Genomic DNA, 18,506 nt, shown 5'->3' with positions numbered 1-18,506 from the left:
AGGCCTGCCTGCTAGGAGAGGTCACTGGAGTGGTTTCTGTGGGCCCCCAAAGCTACAGGGGTGTGGATGAGGCAGAAGGGTTGGGGGAAGGGGCAGGCTGTGACCTGGGGTACTGGCTGGGAGGGCGTAGCAGTAGGTCAGCTCTGCTAGGAGTGCGTGTACTTTCTGCCCCTTCAGGTTCTGAGCAGTGATTCCTGAGCCAAATCTTGTCTCTCAGGCAAACCTTGGAGGTGTCTGTGTGTGCGCAGAGGCAGGGTGCACCTGCTCCCACAGGTGTCTGCTCCCGGGGGTCAGGGTTGGTGGATCATCCAACCCTTGCTGAATGCAGACCTGGGACACTGAATGGGACAGGGACGCCCCAGCTGACCGGACCGCAGCTGAATACGGAGCTGTTCTGGGCCTTGGCTCCCTCCCCTGCAGCAGGGAGGGCTCCAACGCCATGGGGCAGGTCCTGGCAGGTGGGATGCACAGGTGGGCTGTGCATGACTCTGGGCCTTGCTGGGTGGCCACACGAGTGACTGGAGACATTTTCCAAAGATGTCCCATGGGTCCGCCAGCCCCAGGCTCTTCTCCAACATGACCAAGGCTGCTCCCATGAAGGGCCTCTGTCCCCTCTTCTGGAATCTGAGGGCCTCGTGACTGTCAGAAGGGATGCCAGGTGGCTCTGTGCCTCGGCTTCCACCCTCTCTCTCGAGTGCTGGCCTCAGGAAGCCCACCCATGTCACACGTGGGGCTGAAGGAGAGGCCCAGCCCAGGGTCCCAGCTGCAAGTCCCGCGGATGGTGGCATCGTTGGTAGGAGACTCCAGAGGATCCGGGTTCCAGCCCCGAGGCTTTCCTGAGGAGGCCGCAGACCTTGGGGAGGAGGCCTGGGCCATCCCAAGTGGCCTGTCGGAGTCTCTGACCCACAGGTGCTGTGAGCAGCGAGCATGGTCGTCCCGCAGCCTAGGCCTGGGCACTTACTGTGCATCCCAGAAGCTGGAACGCGTGCTGGGCCCAGACAACTCCTCAGGGCAGGGTGGCCAAGCTCCGGCACATCTAGGGGCCGATCCCCATAGGGCTGAGTCCACCAGGGGCACCAGCCACAGTCCTGAGTACTGACTGTGCACCAGCTAAGAAAGCTGTCCCCAGTGGCTCTGCCAAAGGTTTTTGGTTGAAGCAAACGCTGGCATTAGGTCTCACCTGCCTCCACACTTGCCCGGGCTCCTGGAGGCTCCAAGGGATGGGGCGGCTCATGAACAGGCAAGGTGGGGCCTGGGTCTGGCCAACTGTGTTTGCCTCTGGTGGTGGTCGGGGGTCCAGCACCAGCATTTGCTCACTCTGGTCCCCAGAGGGCTGGGCAGGTGCTGCAGCAGGAGGTGCCCCTGACCGCGTGGCCTGCTGGAAAGGAGCCCACGCACCTCCCTCCCAGCTCAGCGGCAGCCTGGAGACAGCGTCCAGAGGGCCTGCAGTGCAGCCCGAGCTCAGAGCCTCTCCCAGCACCAGCACGATCAGAGGATGCTTTAACCAAAGCCATTAAGCTGTCTGGAGGGCAAGCCCCACTCTCAGATCCACATGGCAACACAAGCAGCTAAAATGCAGAGAGAAACCCCAACCTGGGAAAAGGAGTCCTACAGGTAAGAAGGGGGCGGAACTCCAGAAGTGGGAGAGCCGGGGAAGAGAGGGGTGGAACCCCGGAAGGGGTAGGGTTATGGAAGGCAGGGGGTGGAACCCCGGAAGAGGGAGAGCAGGGGAAGAGAGGGGGCAGAATCTCGGAAGGGGGAGAGTGGGGGAAGGGAGAGGGCAGAACCCCTGAAGGGGGACAGTGGGGGAAGAGAGGGAGTGGAACTCTGGAAGAGGGAGAGCCAGGGAAGAGAGGGGGCAGAACCCTGGAAGGGGGAGAGTAGGGGAAGGGAGGAGGCAAACCCCAGAAGGGGGACAGTGGGGGAAGAGAGGGGGCAGAGCCCCGGAATGGGGAGAGCCAGGGAAGGCAGAGGGTAGAACTCTGGAAGGGGGAGAGCCAGACATAGCAATTGCCTAATTCTGTGCATGAATCCGGACAAGTCTCACAGTGCCACAGACCCAGCCCAGCAAAGGTCTTGAGAACCACACTGACATCTGAGCCCACAGAGTGAGGTGGGGTTTAGGACGAACCTGGCTGCTACAGTGGAAACAGCAACGTTCCCTGAGGACTAGGACAGCACCCAGAGTCCACATGTTGTGCTCAGACGTAAAACAAAATTACTCAATAGGCACAAAACTAGGAAGGTGTGATCATCCTCAAGAGAACAGACAATGCTCAAACGCCAGCCCCGACTGACACAGATGCCTACAGCAGGCGCAGTAACTGCTTTGTGAGATGCACGCATACACACGCGGCACACACACACACCCCTCAGAAAGGAACATTAAATGAAATGAATAGTAAACCTCACAGAGAAGTAGGAAAAAAAATAAGCAAATGAGTATTTTCAAACTAAAAGAATAGAGTATCTGCAGTTAAAATTGTGCTGATAGACTCAATAGCAGAATGGAGACAAAGGAAAACCAGTGAACATGAAGACAGATAAATAGAAAATATCCACTCTGAAGAACAAAGATAAAGAGAAAAAACAAGAACAAAGCATCACGGGCCAGCTGGGGTTGTATTGAAAGGCCCAGCACATATCTGGTTCCAGAAAGCAAGGAGGAGGTTGGGGCAGAAAGTTATTTGAAGGAATATTGGCTGAAACATCCCAAATTTGGTGAAATACATAAATGTAAGCATTCAAGAAGCTCAGTGAATCCCAAATAAGATAAATGGAAAGGAAACTAGACCCAGACATGTCATCATCAAATTGCTAAAAACCGAAGAAAACATCTAGAAAGCAGCTTTTGTACACAAAAGCAATGACTCAAGTGACTACAAAATTCTTGCCAGAAACCATGGTAGCCAGGAGACAGCAGAACAATGTCTTTAGTGCATGAAAGGAAAGGTGTTTGTTCATTTCTTCCAAGTTGTGGAATATATGGGCAGAAGATTGGACACAATACTCCCTGACTCTTTTTTCCCATCTGTAGGGTCTGTGGTGATGTCCTTTTTAGCTTCCATGTTTGTCATGAGTGTCTCCTCTTTGTTTTGGGGTCAGTCCGCCCAGAAGCTTATCAATTGTATTGATCTTTTCAAAGAATCAGCTTTGGTTTCATTTATTTTCTCCATTTTCTGGTTTTGTTTTTTGTTCAGTTGATTTCCGCCCTGATCTTTATCACCTTCTGCTTTCCGCCTGCATTGTGTATGTATTTTTCTCTTACTAGTTTCTCCAGGTGAAAGCTCCTATCATAGTTGGCAAGTGTTTTCTGTAAAGGGCTGGAGAGTAAATATGTTTGGTTTTGTGAGTCACGTGGTGTGTGTACAACCACTCAACTGCTGTTGTAGCGTGAAAGCAGTGACAGAAAACATGTAAGTACCAAGTTGTTCTCCAGCATAACTTTATTTTCAACAGTGGGAAGGGGCCAGACATGGCTGGTGGGCTGCAAGAAGGGGCCAGACATGGCTACTGGGCTGTAGGAAGGGGCCAGACACGGCCACTGGGCTGCAAGAAGGGGCCAGACATGGCCACTGGGCTGTAGGAAGGGGCCAGACATGGCCGGTGGGCTGCAGGAAGGGGCCAGACATGGCTAGTGGGCTGCAGCTTGCTGGCTCTTGGCTTAGAGTGCTTTGTGATCTCTTCCTTTTTTATCATTTCAGCAATTACTGCTGTAAAATGTATCCTAAACACTGCTCAGTTTGCATCCCACAAACGTTGATATGTTGTTTTAATTTCCATTGAATTCAAAATACTAATTACCTCTGCATTAACCCTATGTTTCCGTGCTTTGATATCTGGGTGACCCAGGAGGGGCTCCCCTTCCTAGGGCTCCCCAGCAAGAGCTCCTTGCATAAGCCAATCAAGGAATCCAGAATTGGCCTCCAAGGACCTGTTTTACAACAACCTGTGGTTGTTCACTGTGGCCACCTGCCACTCACTCATGCTACCCCTCCCCTCCCTCCGGTCTCACCTACCCACCATGCACCCTGCCTGCTGGAATCACCTCCCGCCTAAACCCTGTGCCCCAAACCCTGTCCCAGGGTCTGCTCTGAGGACCTTGAAGGAAGTCACCAGCATTCTGCACTTACAGCAGTCTTGGGGCCCAGACTCAGGATCAGCTTTGGAGATGGATGTCATGCCTGATTTTCTGTTGGGAGAATCCCTGCCTCTGCCCTCTGGCCTCACAGTCCTCAGGCATTGCCGGCTGTGCCGGCCGGGGTCAACCCCAGCTGTTCTGTGTGAAAGTCTGACTGAAGCAGATCTTTCCGGAGCATGTGTCCCCAGAACACTTGGCCCCACCAGACGCTCCAAGAGCTGGCCGGGCAGAGCCGTGCACGCTGCCTCCCTGGCCGCCCTGCGGGTGGGGTATGTACTGCCTCCCTGGCCACCTGAGGGCTGGGGTATGTACTGCCTCCCTGGCCGCCCTGAGGCTGGGCTGTGCACAGCCTGAGTGACCAGCACGGAGGCTGTGTGACTGGCACCAGGTGTTTCCAGGAAGAATTTACCAGAAACCCTTATTTATTTTTTTTCTTTTTCTTTTCTTATAATTAGATACTGGAGCTAGACGCAGTGGCTCACGCCTGTAATCCCAACACTTTGGGAGGCTGAGGCGGGCAGATCTCCTGAGCCCAGGAGTTCAAGACCAGCCTAGGCAACATGGCAAAACCCAGTCTCTACGAAATATACAAAAATTAGCCAGGTATGATGGTGTGCCTGTAGTACCAGCTACTTGGGAGGCTGAGGTGGGAGGATCGCTTGAGCCCAGGAGGTGGAGGTTGCGGTGAGCCGAGATCGCACCACTGCACTCTAGCTTGGGCAACAGAGTGAGACCCCATCTCAAAAAAAAAAAATTAGATACTGAGTCTCGCTATGTTCCCCAGGCTGGTCTCTAACTCCTGGGTTCACACAATCCTCCTGTGTTGGCCTCTCAAAGTGCTGGGCGTAAGCCACTGCGCCCAGCCAGGGACTCTTATTTCTGCAAACGCCTGTGAGCTCGTGGCCTGGAACCTGTGCCCCTGAGGCCCCTGGTGCGAAAAGCTTCCTAGCAGCCCTGAGCTCACCCAAGAGGCAAACTTGCTCTCAGCGGCTGATTCCACCATGAATCTAAGCAGCGTGAAGTTACCAAAGTCAGTTTCCACACTTTATCTCAGGAACACAGACGTGACATCCTGGAAGCAGAGGGGATTCAAGGTGTCCTCATTCGCCGTTCCAGAGCCCACAGCAGCCCAGCACGTGCAGGCTGCCGCTGGGAATTTGTGTGGATCGCTTTCCTGAAAGAGGTCCTGCTGCAGAGCTGCCAGGCCCGGGGGCGGGTGGGACCCGGGGCCCTGCCAGGCTCGGCCACCTCTCTGCCTGGGTCTGAGCTTGACCAGGTGGGTATCACTGGGGTGTGCCTTTGTGGAGCGGCGCTCCGGGGCTCCGTGCGCCACGCTGGCTCTGCCATCCCCGTTCCACAGAGGAGAAAAACGAGGCCCCGAGGGGAGCGGCAGCTTGCCCAGGTCACATGCTGGAAACGAAGCCGGGCCCAGCCCCGCCCCCTGCAGGTGTCCGGCTGAGCTTCCTGAGGAGCAGTGGCCACATCCACACTGCACCAAACCCTCCTGCGGCCGGTTCTCACTGGATAGACAGTCACCGTGTCAGGGAGGGTGAGCAGCCACCTGCAGAGTGTGTGTGTGTGCGCACACGTAGGGGATGTGTGTGTCACGTAAGGGATGTGTGTGTGTCACGTGAGGGATGTGTGTGTGTCACGTGAGGGATGTGTGTGTGTCAGGTGAGGGGTGTGTGTTTGTGTCATGTGAGGGACGTGTGTGTCACGTGAGGGATGTGTGTGTGTGGTGTGAGGGATGTGTGTGTGTGTGTGTGTTTTATGAGGGACGTGTGTGTGTCTTATGAGGGACGTTTGTGGGTGTGGGTGTGTCACATGAGAGAGGTGTGTGGGTATGTGTGCATGAAGGATGTCATCCCTGTTCCGTGGCCCAGACATGCCTCACCTCACGCAGCCCTGTGCTCCAGGAAGGTGGTCCAGTCCCATGGCCCCAGCTGGTGCTCCTCTGTCCCCTCCCATCTTGGGGTTTAAGCGCTTCCATCTGTCCAGGTCCAGCTGAGGAGCCGCCTCTCCCAGGGCCATTCCCAATCCCCAGGGACCACTTCCCTCTGACCGCCCTGAGCACACATCTTCGTTGGCGGCATTTGTCACCTGGAGACGGTGACTTCCTCTCACGAGAAGGGGAGCCCCTTGAGGGCAAGGCCCCTCTGTCCATGCATCCCCACAGCTGTCTCACGCTGGACCCAGCACGCAGTGGGGGCTTGGTAAGAATGGACTGACCCAGGTCTCTGAATGAGTGAAATTTAAATGTCTGCTTTGTGAGTTGGGTTTTGAGTGTGGGGCTCCAGTTCACACCCCTGTTGGGTTAGCCCAGGGCAAAGCCATGGCCACCCCCAGGATCAGCTCCACCGCTGGCTTGCCCTGAACACAAGTGCCACTGGTGTTTGGGAGAACACACTGTACCCCAGACGGCACCGGAGTCCCAGGCAGCCAGCAGGTCTGGGGATAGCCTGGAAGGAATTCCTCTGCTCAAAGCTCCTTTCCATCCTTTGGGCCTCATTTTACGTGTTCCTTCCTCCAGGAAGTCCTCCCTGACCACCCACCAAACCAGGTAAGCGCGAGTTGCTTCTCCCCTCAAACTCAAAGCCATCTTTGGCTTTCTAAGCCCCAGTTTCCTTGGGTCCCTCATGGCCAAGAAGCACAACATGAGATATGCCCCCATCGTGCCCCAACACTCGTGCAGACAGTCCGGGGGTGAGCTGACCTCTGCTGAACTGTGTGCACCAGGGCAGGTGCTGCGTCTGCTTTGGGTTCCCACCTGTCTGAAGCTAACGATGCTGGATCTTGGGCCTCCTTGCCAAATTGGACAGAAAATCTGTTCTAATTCTTGGGAATAATAAGGCCCTTGGAATCTCTTTGCTGTGGAACTTGAAAGACCCCCTCCCCCATTGCCACGAGGGTGATGGTCACTTATGTGTCCACTCGGCTGCACCACGGTGGCCAGCTATTGGCCACACACCTGCCTCAATGCTGCCGTGCAGGTGGTTTCTGGCAGGATGAACACTTAGCAGATTTTGAGTTAGGCAAATGACCCTCCACCATGGGGGTGGGCCTCGTCCCAGCAGCTGAGGCCTTGAGAGCAAAGACTGAGGTTTCTGGAAGAAAAGGGGATTCTCCTCCTCAAGATGGCAATGTGGAAGCCGTGCTGAATTTCCAGCCTGCTGCCCTGTGGAATTCGGACTCAGATGGCGGCATCAGCTTCCCTGGACTTCCAGCCAGCTGGCCTGCCCTGCAATTGCCAGTCCCCACAATCATGTGAGCCAATTCATTAAAACCAATCTCTCTTATTCTTGATAGATAGAAAGGAAGAGAGAGAGAGAGAGGAAAGAAAGAAAAAGAAAGAAAGAATAAAGAAAGAGAAAGATGCCGGGTGCGGTGGCTCAAGCCTGTAATCCTAGCACTTTGGGAGGCCGAGACGGGCGGATCACGAGGTCAGGAGATCAAGACCATCCTGGCTAACATGGTGAAACCCCATCTCTACTAAAAAATACAAAAAACTAGCCGGGCGAGGTGGCGGGCGCCTGTAGTCCCAGCTACTCGGGAGGCCAAGGCAGGAGAATGACGTGAACCTGGGAGGTGGAGCTTGCAGTGAGCTGAGATCTGGCCACTGCACTCCAGCCTGGGCAACAGAGCGAGACTCCGTCTCAAAAAAAAAAAAGAAAGAAAGAGAAAGAAAGAGAGAGAGAGAGAGAGAGAAAGAAAAAAAGAAAAGAAAGAAAGAAGAAAGAAGAAAGAAAGAAAGAGAAAGAAAGAATAGAGAGAGGGAGGGAGGGAGGAAAGAAGGAAAGAAGGAAGGAAAAGAAAGGAAGAAAAAGAAAGAAAGGAAGAAAATGGATGGATAGCTAGCTAGCTGGCTAGATGGATGGATGGATAGACAGACAGACAGATAGATAAATAGATGGATAGATACATAGATGGATAATACATAGATGGATAATACATAGATGGATGGATGAATAGATGGATAATACATAGATGGATAGATACATAGATGGATAATACATAGATGGATAGATACATAGATGGATAATACATAGATGGGTAATACATAGATGGATAATACATAGATGGATAATACATAGATGGATAATACATAGATGGATAGATACATAGATGGATAATACATAGATGGATAATACATAGATGGATAATACATAGATGGATGGATGAATAGACAGAATCAATAGATTGATTCATAAAGACAGAGAGAGGTGGACATGGATCCTACTGGTTCTGTTTCTCTGGGAAACCCAGACTGACCTGGCTGGTCACCTACACTGACAAGCAGACTGGCTGTTTGGTCAGGATTGGCTGTGGCAGGGTCTGGTGCAGTGTGGATGTGGCCACTGCTCCTTAGGAAGCTCAGCCAGACATGCACAGGGGGTGGGGCTGGGCCTGACCGTCTCCAGTATGTGATCCGGGCTAGTTGCTTCTCTCAAACTCAAAGTCATCCCTGGCTTCCCGAGCCCCGATTTCTGTGGGTCCCTCATGGCTGAGAAAACACATGAATTCAGAGGGAAGAAAAGAGCTGAGAACCGGCTCAGAGGCAGAGGCCACCCCCCAGCCTCTCGTGTCCCACCCTGTCCTCAGCAACGGGGACACAGAGGCCAGAGAGGCCCCTGCCTTCAAGGTCACAGCTTGGACCAATGAGCAGTTCTAAAGTTCACACATGTCCTTCTCCAGGCTCCCCAGCTGCCTTTCAGAGTGCTGGATTTCTCCACCTTTCCACCGCCTTTCACCCCACAGTCCGTCCTGTCGGGGCTCCTTCCTCTCGGTCCCTCCCAGGGGCTGCTGCCCTTCAGTGGGAGATGGGATGGATCCTCCCAGCCTGGCAGCTGCAAAAGGCCCAGGTGGGGGCGGGGCACAGGGGCCGCGCCGGGGCTACAATTTGTTAGGCTCCATGTGACTGTGTGTGCTGAGTTCCTCTAAGAGGCCTGGGGGCTGGGCAGTGACTGGCGTGTGCCCCCGAGTGCGGGGACGGGGGGCTCGCCTCTCACTCCACGCCCAAGTTGCTGGATGAATGCCCCAAGTTCCTGGGTGAATGCGTTCTGCGCAGCCTGGGTTTGTGGGTCTGAGTCATAGAACTTCAGATCACACCTAGGCTGGAGGCCAACCCTGACTGCAGACTCTGGGGAAAGTCCTGAGCGCTTTCTTTTTAAACAGCTTTGACATGTGCAGCAAATAAGAGTTGAGTGAGGGATCCGCAGTGCCCTTGTGACGTCCTCCCGGAGAAGGGGCATTTAGCACCCGCGCAGGCTGGGTTCCTGGCCACGCCTGCCCACCTGCTGGCCAGCCTGGGGGAGGCTCTGGCAAACCCAGGGTGACTTGGAAGGGGACGTGGAGGGGCAGCCAGATTTCTCCCGACCTGGAATCTGTACCACCTTTCCTGAGATTTGCTTTCCAAAATTTCTAAATAAGAGTAGCCCTCACAGCTAGTTTAACATTCCCACCACCAAGAAAAGTGCAGAATAAAACCAAACCTATGGACTCATCCTGCCCCCACCCCCAAATAGCCTCATTCAGCAGTTTCTGTGAAGCCCTTCAGAGCAGTTTTCGTTCAAACTCGCATGTAATTGTTGATGCTTTAAAGGGAATCGTCCACAGCACATACCACACAGCGTCTAGGTGCACGCAGGCCCAGGGGACGCACACAGGCCTGGTGTGGGGTGGGGGCCTGCAAGCCTGGGGGGTGCAAGCAGGCTGTTGGGGTGGGGGTGGTGGTGCACGCAGGCCCAGGGGACGCACACAGGCCTGGTGTGGGGTGGGGGCCTGCAAGCCTGGGGGGTGCAAGCAGGCTGTTGGGGTGGGGGTGGTGGTGCACCCAGGCCCACGGGACGAATGCAGGCCTGGTGTGGGGTGGGGGGCATGCAAGCCCGGGGGGGTGAACGCAGGCTGGGTGGTGGACGGTGGGGCGGGGTGCACGCAGGCTTGGTGTGGGGTGGGGGTACCTGGCGTGGGGTGAGAGGGCACGCAAGCCTGGGGGTACACGCAGGCTGGGTGGGGGAGTGCATGAAGGCCCGACGTGGGGTGGGGGGACCTGGCATGGGGTGAGAGAGCATGCAAGCCCAGGGGGTGCACACAGGCTGGGTGGGGGGTGGTGCATGAAGGCCCAGCATGGGGTGGGGGACACACATGCCCGGGGGGTGCACACAGGCTGGGTTAGGGGGTGCACGCAGACCCTCTGCAAGTGCTGCGGCTGCTGCTGTCTCTGGTGTGGCTGTGCTGAGATTTACTCGCCGAGTCTCCACTGTCATTGCAGACACCAGCCGGGGGAGCCTCTTCAGCCCAGGAGCTCCCTCCTAGGGGTGCGTCCAGGCAGGGAGGGCTTCCTCAGGAGGAGGAGGCAGCTGGGCCTGGGCATCCACAGGCCTCAGGGTGAGGGATTGAGGAGGGACTAGGCTTCCCCACCAGCCCCGTGCAGGGCTCCCGACGTTGACCGGCCCATCTCTCCCTGCTGCAGGGAGCTGAGCGCCATCATCCCTCCCCTGTGGACAGCCAGTGAGGACACCTTTCCCGCCATGCTCTAGAAGTCACCTGCTCAGCAGGGGTGCCAGGGCCCAGCCAGACCCAGGCTGCAGGGGTGCCGCCCTCAACCCTGGTGGTACCACCTTGACTCTCACCCCTGCTACTATACCCATTCCGGGAGGGTATAGTATCCCACCCGTCACTGGGGTCCCCAGATGGCTCTCTTCGCCCTGAGCCCTCCCACCTCCCTGCTCCACAGCAAACCTGCCTGTCACGTTCCCACCCCCACAAGGTGTGGAACCTCAAGGACAGGTGCTGCCTCAGGGACGCAGAGCCATGCCGCGCACCATCCCACGGTGCCCACACAGCCTGAGTGAGGCACAGGGTTGCCGGGCAGGGGCTCTGCTGGCACTGGGATGAGCTGATGCTGCCCCAAGCGCCCTCCCCCTGTGGCAGGACTGGCGTGGACCTGGCTCTGTGCAGAAGCAGCCCCCTCCCCATGTTGATGGCATTAGCCTGAGGCTTAATTTCGTGGAAATCTCTGCCAAGGGCTGAGGTTAAAAGTGAGATTAAAAGAGATAGAGACAGGAGAAGCCTCTCCTCTCTAAATGAGCCCAAGTCCTCCATGGTCCCTTCTTTCCCCAGCAAACCTCAGTCATGGGACAAAGGTTGGCAGGGCCAACGCCGCCGCGGGGTCTTGCTGAGATGCCTGGGAGATGTGCTCCGGGGTGACAGGCCCAGTTCTTGGAAGCTGCCAAAATGGAATAAAAGCAGCTCCAAAGACTTTTCTTCAACTCAGCTCAAAGCCAAGTCACATCACCCAGGGGAGCCCCTGAAGGTTGAGAACATGAGGGTATGCAGTAAGCAGGGGGCTCCGAGGGTATCCCAGCATGTGTGCATGGGGGACAGGACCCTGCAGATGTCCCGGAAAGGGACTGAAGTCATGTGCTCAGGGCCCTCCCAATAAACACCCAGACAGAGGGAGACAGAGACAGAGGGAGAGGGAGACAGAGATAGAGAGAGACAGAGACAGAGAGAGACAGAGGGAGAGGGAGACAGAGACAGAGAGACAGAGACAGAGAGAGACAGAGGGAGAGGGAGACAGAGACAGACAGAGACAGAGAGACAGAGACAGAGGGAGACAGAGGGAGAGGGAGACAGAGATAGACAGAGACAGAGAGACAGAGATAGAGGAAGACAGAGACAGAGGGAGAGGGAGACAGAGACAGAGGGAGAGGGAGACAGAGATAGAGACAGAGGGAGACAGAGACAGAGGGAGAGGGAGACAGAGATAGAGACAGAGGGAGACAGAGACAGAGGGAGAGGGAGACAGAGACAGAGAGAGACAGAGGGAGAGGGAGACAGAGACAGACAGAGACAGAGAGACAGAGACAGAGGGAGAGACAGAGGGAGAGGGAGACAGAGACAGACAGAGACAGAGGGAGAAGGAGACAGAGACAGACAGAGACAGAGAGACAGAGACAGAGGGAGACAGAGGGAGAGGGAGAGGGAGACAGAGAGAGACAGAGGGAGAGGGAGACAGAGACAGACAGAGACAGAGGGAGAAGGAGACAGAGACAGACAGAGACAGAGAGACAGAGACAGAGGGAGACAGAGGGAGAGGGAGAGGGAGACAGAGATGGACAGAGACAGAGAGACAGGGACAGAGGAACAGGGAGACAGAGACAGGGAAACAGAGGGAGACAGAGACAGGGAGACAGAGGGAGACAGAGACAGGGAGACAGAGGGAGACAGAGACAGGGAAACAGAGGGAGACAGAGACAGGGAGACAGAGGGAGACAGAGACAGGGAGACAGAGGGAGACAGAGACAGGGAGAGACAGAGACAGGGAGACAGAGACAGAGGGAAGCAGAGACAGTGATAGGAAGAGGAAGGAAGGGAAGAGAGCAGAGCTGGGGGGTCAGAGGTCTGAGGGCACTTGGAAGCCCATGTCCAGCCTCTCCAACTGTCAGGTGGAGGCTGGCTGCCTGGTGGCTGTGTGCTGGTTCTGGAATCTTCTGCCTGAGTTTGAAGCCCAGCTCAGCCATTTCATGGCTATGTGACCTCGGAAGTCACGGAAGTTGCCGGAGTCTCAATACCCTGCTCTGTACGATGGCTGATAACAGCGGCCTGCACAGAAAGATCCTCATGGAGGTGGAGTCTCACGCATATGGGGGCTCTGGGCCACAGGCCGCGATGCCTGCCACTCCCCTGGGCCCTCTTCTACTGGGCTGTCACAGTGCGCTCGGAAAGACACCCCTGCAGACCTTCACGTGTGCAGCAAGCCCATGGCCCACCCCAGCAGGAGGCAGGGCTACAGGCCAGGCTGTGGAGCCGTGGTCTTGTCTGAGCTGCCTGAACCCCGCCTCGTGGACCTGCCCCACTCTCCTGTCCCCCCGGGAGGCCCTTGGTGCTAACGGGCACCAGACACCAGGGGAGGTGCTGGAGAGACTTTTCAGGGCAGGTTAGGTGAAGATTCTTCTGGGTTTCTCAGAAAAGATTAATTCTGCCAAGCTCCCTTGTGAGCTCTGCAGCAGGAGACCCTGCTGACACCCCCCTTGGATGACTGCAGCCAGGGGGTTCAGTGCCAGGCTTCCTAGGGGTGCTGAATCCACCTGGCTCGATGCAGCCCTCAGGCTGTGGTGTTGGGGCCGGGAGCGATGCTCAGGAATGCAGCAGTGTCTAGAATTTATTCCAGCACTTTCCAAGGAAAGAAATTAAGCAAAATCCTTAGGGGGCGATAGCAATAGCAGCTACTCTGGGTGCCTGCTTTTGCCAAGCACTGTGTGCCGGCCCGTCCCAGCTCCCCTGCGAGGTGACGGGGCTGCGCATCCATTCTGCAGATGACAAAACCAAGGCAGAGTCCAGAGCACCAAAAGAACAGCTCAGGGCCTGTTGCTGGGAGAAGAGGACCAGCCTGAGCTGCAGCCCCTTTCTTGGGCTGCCACTGCCAGCGGCCCAGAGCTTTCCAGGTGACACCTCTGCACACAGCCTGCAGCTGCCTGTCTGCTCAGGTAGACGCCTGGCTGGGCCGAGCTCTCAGACTCCCTCCTGGACATACGCGGGGTGGAGGCGGGGCCTACATCAGGTGCCATGGGGCGCTCAGGGCCTGCAGGCCGGAGGCACATTCCTTGGCAAGTTGCACGTCACCCGGGTCCCCAGGGACCAGGCACCAGCCTCAGCCCTGCTGCCCCCCAGCTGCCCATGGGTGAGTTGCTGTCCCTTGCTCCCCAAAGGCAGGACAAAGCCACCTCCCAGGAGGACGTGTGTGAGCAGCAATGATGTAGCCACAGGGTGATCATTAGCATGTTGTTATTAATTATTAACATATCAATACAGTTAATATGATACTGCATTAATAATTCATGTGCGGGAGCTCTAGTCTGTGGAGGGCATATTAGAAGCCTGGCAGCCCTATTTTCAGACCAGAGACTTCCCGAATACACGGAGTCCCTATGTTAACACCCTCATTCCAAACTGCACCCGGGACCATTAGCAAGTCAACAGTTTAATGAACTTGCTGAGGCGCGTGACTTAATCACCCTCATCTTCTAGCTCCCGGTTCTTCAGATGTCACTGATTCTGTCCTCGTGTGGCCAGAGACTCAGTTCCTACGGACTCAGAAACACAGAGGGGGCCGGGCACGGTGGCTCAAGCCTGTAATCCCAGCACTTTGGGAGGCCGAGACGGGCGGATCACGAGGTCAGGAGATCGAGACCATCCTGGCTAATACGGTGAAACCCCGTCTCTACTAAAAAAATACAAAAAACTAGCCGGGCGACGAGGCAGGCGCCTGTAGTCCCAGCTACTCGGGAGGCTGAGACAGGAGAATGGCGTGAACCCGGGAGGCGGAGCTTGCAGTGAGCTGAGAGCCGGCCACTGCACTCCAGCCTGGGCGGCAGAGAAAGACTCCGTCTCAAAAAAAAAAAAAAAAAGAAACACAGAGGGGAGAGCCTTCCTGACCCCCAGCCGGGGTCTAGGGTCTCCTGGAAGCTTGCCATGCTGGGGTGCACCCACAGGATCGTCCCCATACTTTGATCCAGCCCCGGGCTCGCTGAGGGGCTAGGAGTCAGCTGGGGCTGGGAGTGAGCTGCAGCTGCTGGGAGCTGTCCACAAGCAGGGTCCTGGAAGGACCTCACGGCCACTGTATTCTTGCTACTCTGCTTCATAAAAACGGTGTGTGCACTCTACCTGGTGTGGGCCATGCTTCCTGGGCAGGTTTCCCACAGGTGCAGAAGGTAAAGGTTGTGCCCAGGGTCCCACATAAACCAGTACCCAGGCCTCAGGTGCCTTCCTGGCCTGAACCGTCATTGGGGGTCCTGTCCAGTCTCTTCCCAAACCGAGAGCTCTTTGCACAGGATGAGAAGGACTTTCCATGTAGGGAACAGCCAGGAAGGAGAGGCAGCTATGGTGCTCGATGCATCAGGGAGACTGACCCAGGCGCACTCAAGAGGCCTCTGCCACACATCCAGGAGCGGGAGATCGGCACTCCTCTAGCATCTCAAGGGCAGGCACTCCTCCGGCACCCCCTGCCCCAGACTCCCCACCCCACAACTACCCACGCCAGGCTGGGGGAAGAGCAGAGGTGGGGACTAGGGGACTGCAGCCAGCCTCTGCCCAGGCCGCATGTGCAGGTGGCGAATGATGATGTCTGTCAACTGCATGGAACCACCTGAGCCTCCCATGAGGCAGTGAGAGCAGGTTTGAGACACTGGCGGCTTCTCCAAGGCCCCATGCCAGGACTTTGCTGAAGGGCTTCGGACCTGAGACCCGCCGCCTGTGGCCTCCAGCTAAGGGTGTGGTGGGGGCTCACAGCGCTGTCCTGGACTCAGTTTTATCTGGTGCGTGCCGTGAAAGGGCTGTCCCACGTTTAGACTGGGTTCTGTGAAGGGGCTGATCTGATGTGGCACCCCTGGCCCGCCTCTCACGGAGCTCACCTCCCTGCCGCTAATGGAGTCGGTGCGGGGGCGGCAGGCTGCAGCCCCCACAGCATGAGCTCATCCAACTGGGCTAATTCAGGACAGAGAATGCCTGCTCTCCCAGGCTGACAGCGGCGTCTAACAAATGAGAAAATAAGACACTTCCTAGGAGCCATTTCCTCCCGCTCTTGGTTCTGGGAATGAAAAGAACTCTCCGAGGGGCTGCTGGGCTTTGCTGCTACTGCTGTGCTGTCTGTCCTCAAGTCACAGCTTTGCTCTCCTGAAAGACCCCACACATCCAGAAAGCACCACCCCGGGCCCCGTCAGGATGTCCCTGCGTGCACAAGAGAGAGAGTGAGAGAAGACGCCAAACCTGAAACTGCAATTCGGCTCGTTCTGAAAGAGGCTTTGGCCGTGGATGTGACGGATTTATGCGTGACAGGCGCACTTCGCAAAAAAGAAGCGATGAGCAGAGGTGCCTTATCCACAGAGCGCCACGTGCAGCCCCGCGTCCAGAAGATGCAGACAATTTCCTCACTGCTGCGTCCACCTGCTGGTGTGAAAGACACGGAAACGCTCCACCCGGAAATTCCATGTGGGACTGGGTCTCCCCGCCCCACCCCACCAAGTGCTTTTCCGGCGGGAAGAGCTGAGGAACGGGGTTCCCATGGCGGGAAAAGCCTTGGATTTGTCAGTGAAGCAACATTTTTATGAAATCACATTTGCCCTTTGCTTTTCTCTCAGATTTTGAGTTGGAGCTCCCTTTGTCTCCCTCATTGTCTCTGGCCGTCTCCCAAGAAGCTTGTTGACGAAGCTTCACTCAGGTACGGAGGCCCTGGAGGGCCCCTCCCCCATGCCCCTGCCCACCTTCTTTGGAAAGCACCCCAGGTAGTCAGGCACCTGCCCCGAGTCACAGGAGGCACACCCCCCGGTCCCCCACCTGGGTTCAGTCTCCACTGAATGCAGCCTTTCTCCCAGGATGCTCTCTCGCTGTGTCCACAACGCAATCCTGGAAAATGTACAAAATTGACTGTGCAGAAGTCAAATCCCAGATGCTCACCCAGCTTGGTTTCTCCTCCAATGAGGAAACGTGTACTACAGCTGCTCTAAAGATCCGCCCTCTTTAGGAAAGTGGCCCCAAATGTCTCAGCCCATGGTCCACGGCACCATGCCTGCCTCACATGCCTGTCCCCCGAGCAGCTCGGGCAGCACCAGCCTCACCTCCATGGCGTTCACAGAGCCTGCCTTCTGTCGCCGGTGTCGGCACTCCTGTGTTTTTGTTTTCACTTTTAGAAGTAAAGTAAGGTTACAGCACAGGAAAGCAGCTCACCACCCACTCACCACTGTATCGAGATGGCGGAGCCATGGGAGTCAGCCCACCAGGTGGGAGGGCAGCGCACGGTGGGTGCTGGATGCTCATCCAGGGCCTGGCATCAGCACACTGCAGTGGCAACGGTGCAGAGTGGCCTCGCTCTGCCTGCCCAGCATCCCTCCTCCTTTCATTATCAGGTCCCTCGTTTCAATCTGGGGAGCCTGGGTAGTTCTAGGGGATGGCTTCCTCCCACCCCAAGTGGTCAAGTGACCCAAGCCTGGCCAGCGAGTGTCCATCTTGGGACCTTTGCTGGGTTTCTTGAAATGAATCTCTCTCATGCGTGTTCTTTTGGTGTCTTGTTCCCTCTGTCTCTCTCTTTCTCTCTGTCTCTTTCCCTCCTCTCTCTCTCTTTTTCTCACTCTGTATCTTTCTCTCTGTGTGTCTCTCACACTCTGTCTCTCTGTCTCTCTCTGTATATTTGTCTCCGCCTCCCTGTCTCTCTCTCTCTCCCTCTCTCCCTCTCTGTCCCACCCAATTAGATATATAAGCCTGAAATCTCAGCGTCCACCTGTGCTCCGCCTGCAAACAGCCTGCCAGGAGTGAAGCCAGCCGCAAGGAAGGTGGAGCTGAGCTACGGAGAAAGATTTCTGATGACATGGTTTGGGTTCTGGATCCAGCCCTATTTTCAAACCTCTTGGCCACATAAGCAAGTTGGTTCGTCTTCTTTTTTTTTTTTTTTTTTGAGACGGAGTCTCGCTCTGCCACCCAGGCTGGAGTGCAGTGGCCGGATCTCAGCTCACTGCAAGCTCCGCCTCCCGGGTTCACGCCATCTCCTGCCTCAGCCTCCCGAGTAGCTGGGACTACAGGCGCCCGCCTCGTCGCCCGGCTAGTTTTTTGTATTTTTAAGTAGAGACAGGGTTTCACCGTATTAGCCGGGATGGTCTCGATCTCCTGACCTCGTGATCCGCCCGTCTCGGCCTCCCAAAGTGCTGGGATTACAGGCTTGAGCCACCGCGCCCGGCCTGGTTCGTCTTCTGAGTTGACTTTCTATCCCCAGCCAACCCAGCATGGCAGGAGTGACAGCGACCAGCCCCACGTGGCTCCTGCAGCCCGGCCTCTGCCCACTGCACCTGTGGATGCTGAGACTTTCGGATGCCCATCAGCAGGCCAATGGTGTCATCACAGAATGGAGTCCTTCTCTGCAATGAAAAGGAACAAAGCCTACAGAAACACACAACAGTGCAGATGAGTCTTAAAACGACATTGAAAGACCCCGGTCACATAGCCCACACACTGCATGATTCCATTTAGAAAGTTCCAGCTGAAGCAGATCTGACCCATGCTGGCCAGTCCGTGATTGCTGGGCCAGAGGAGGGCGATGACTGCCAAGGTGTATGAGGGAAGTTTTTGAACTGATGGAATGTTCCAGATCTTGATTATGATGGTGGTTACATGAGTGTAAAACTCAACATTTATTAAATAAAACTCTACAAACTTTACACTTCAAATCTGTGCATTTTTTTTTGGTATGTAAATTATACAACAACCAAGCTGACCCTGAGAGAGCATGCAGGACGTGGAGTTCACCTGATGAGACACCCCTGGCCAGAGACAGGATGATCTGAGCTGCAAAGACGATAATAATTGCAGTGGATTGAGA

At 55.9% G+C, this 18,506-nt stretch overlaps 1 long non-coding RNA gene across 1 annotated transcript; it reads right to left on the bottom strand.

Moving 5' to 3' along the window:
• Nucleotides 1-14,564: 14,564 nt before the first annotated feature.
• LOC117069049 lies at nucleotides 14,565-17,571 on the bottom strand. The gene is made up of 3 exons (XR_004431365.1): nucleotides 17,538-17,571; nucleotides 16,475-16,543; nucleotides 14,565-16,087 (listed from the first exon to the last, which is right to left on the bottom strand). It is a non-coding gene; the product is annotated as an uncharacterized LOC117069049 (long non-coding RNA).
• Nucleotides 17,572-18,506: the final 935 nt, after the last annotated feature.

Source organism: Trachypithecus francoisi, unplaced genomic scaffold (assembly GCF_009764315.1).
Source record: "Trachypithecus francoisi isolate TF-2019V2 unplaced genomic scaffold, Tfra_2.0 Lachesis_group21, whole genome shotgun sequence".
NCBI classification, from domain to species: Eukaryota; Metazoa; Chordata; class Mammalia; order Primates; family Cercopithecidae; genus Trachypithecus; species Trachypithecus francoisi.
The sequence above is the reverse complement of the archived record's forward strand: the minus strand, read 5'-3'. Positions and strand labels throughout refer to the sequence as shown.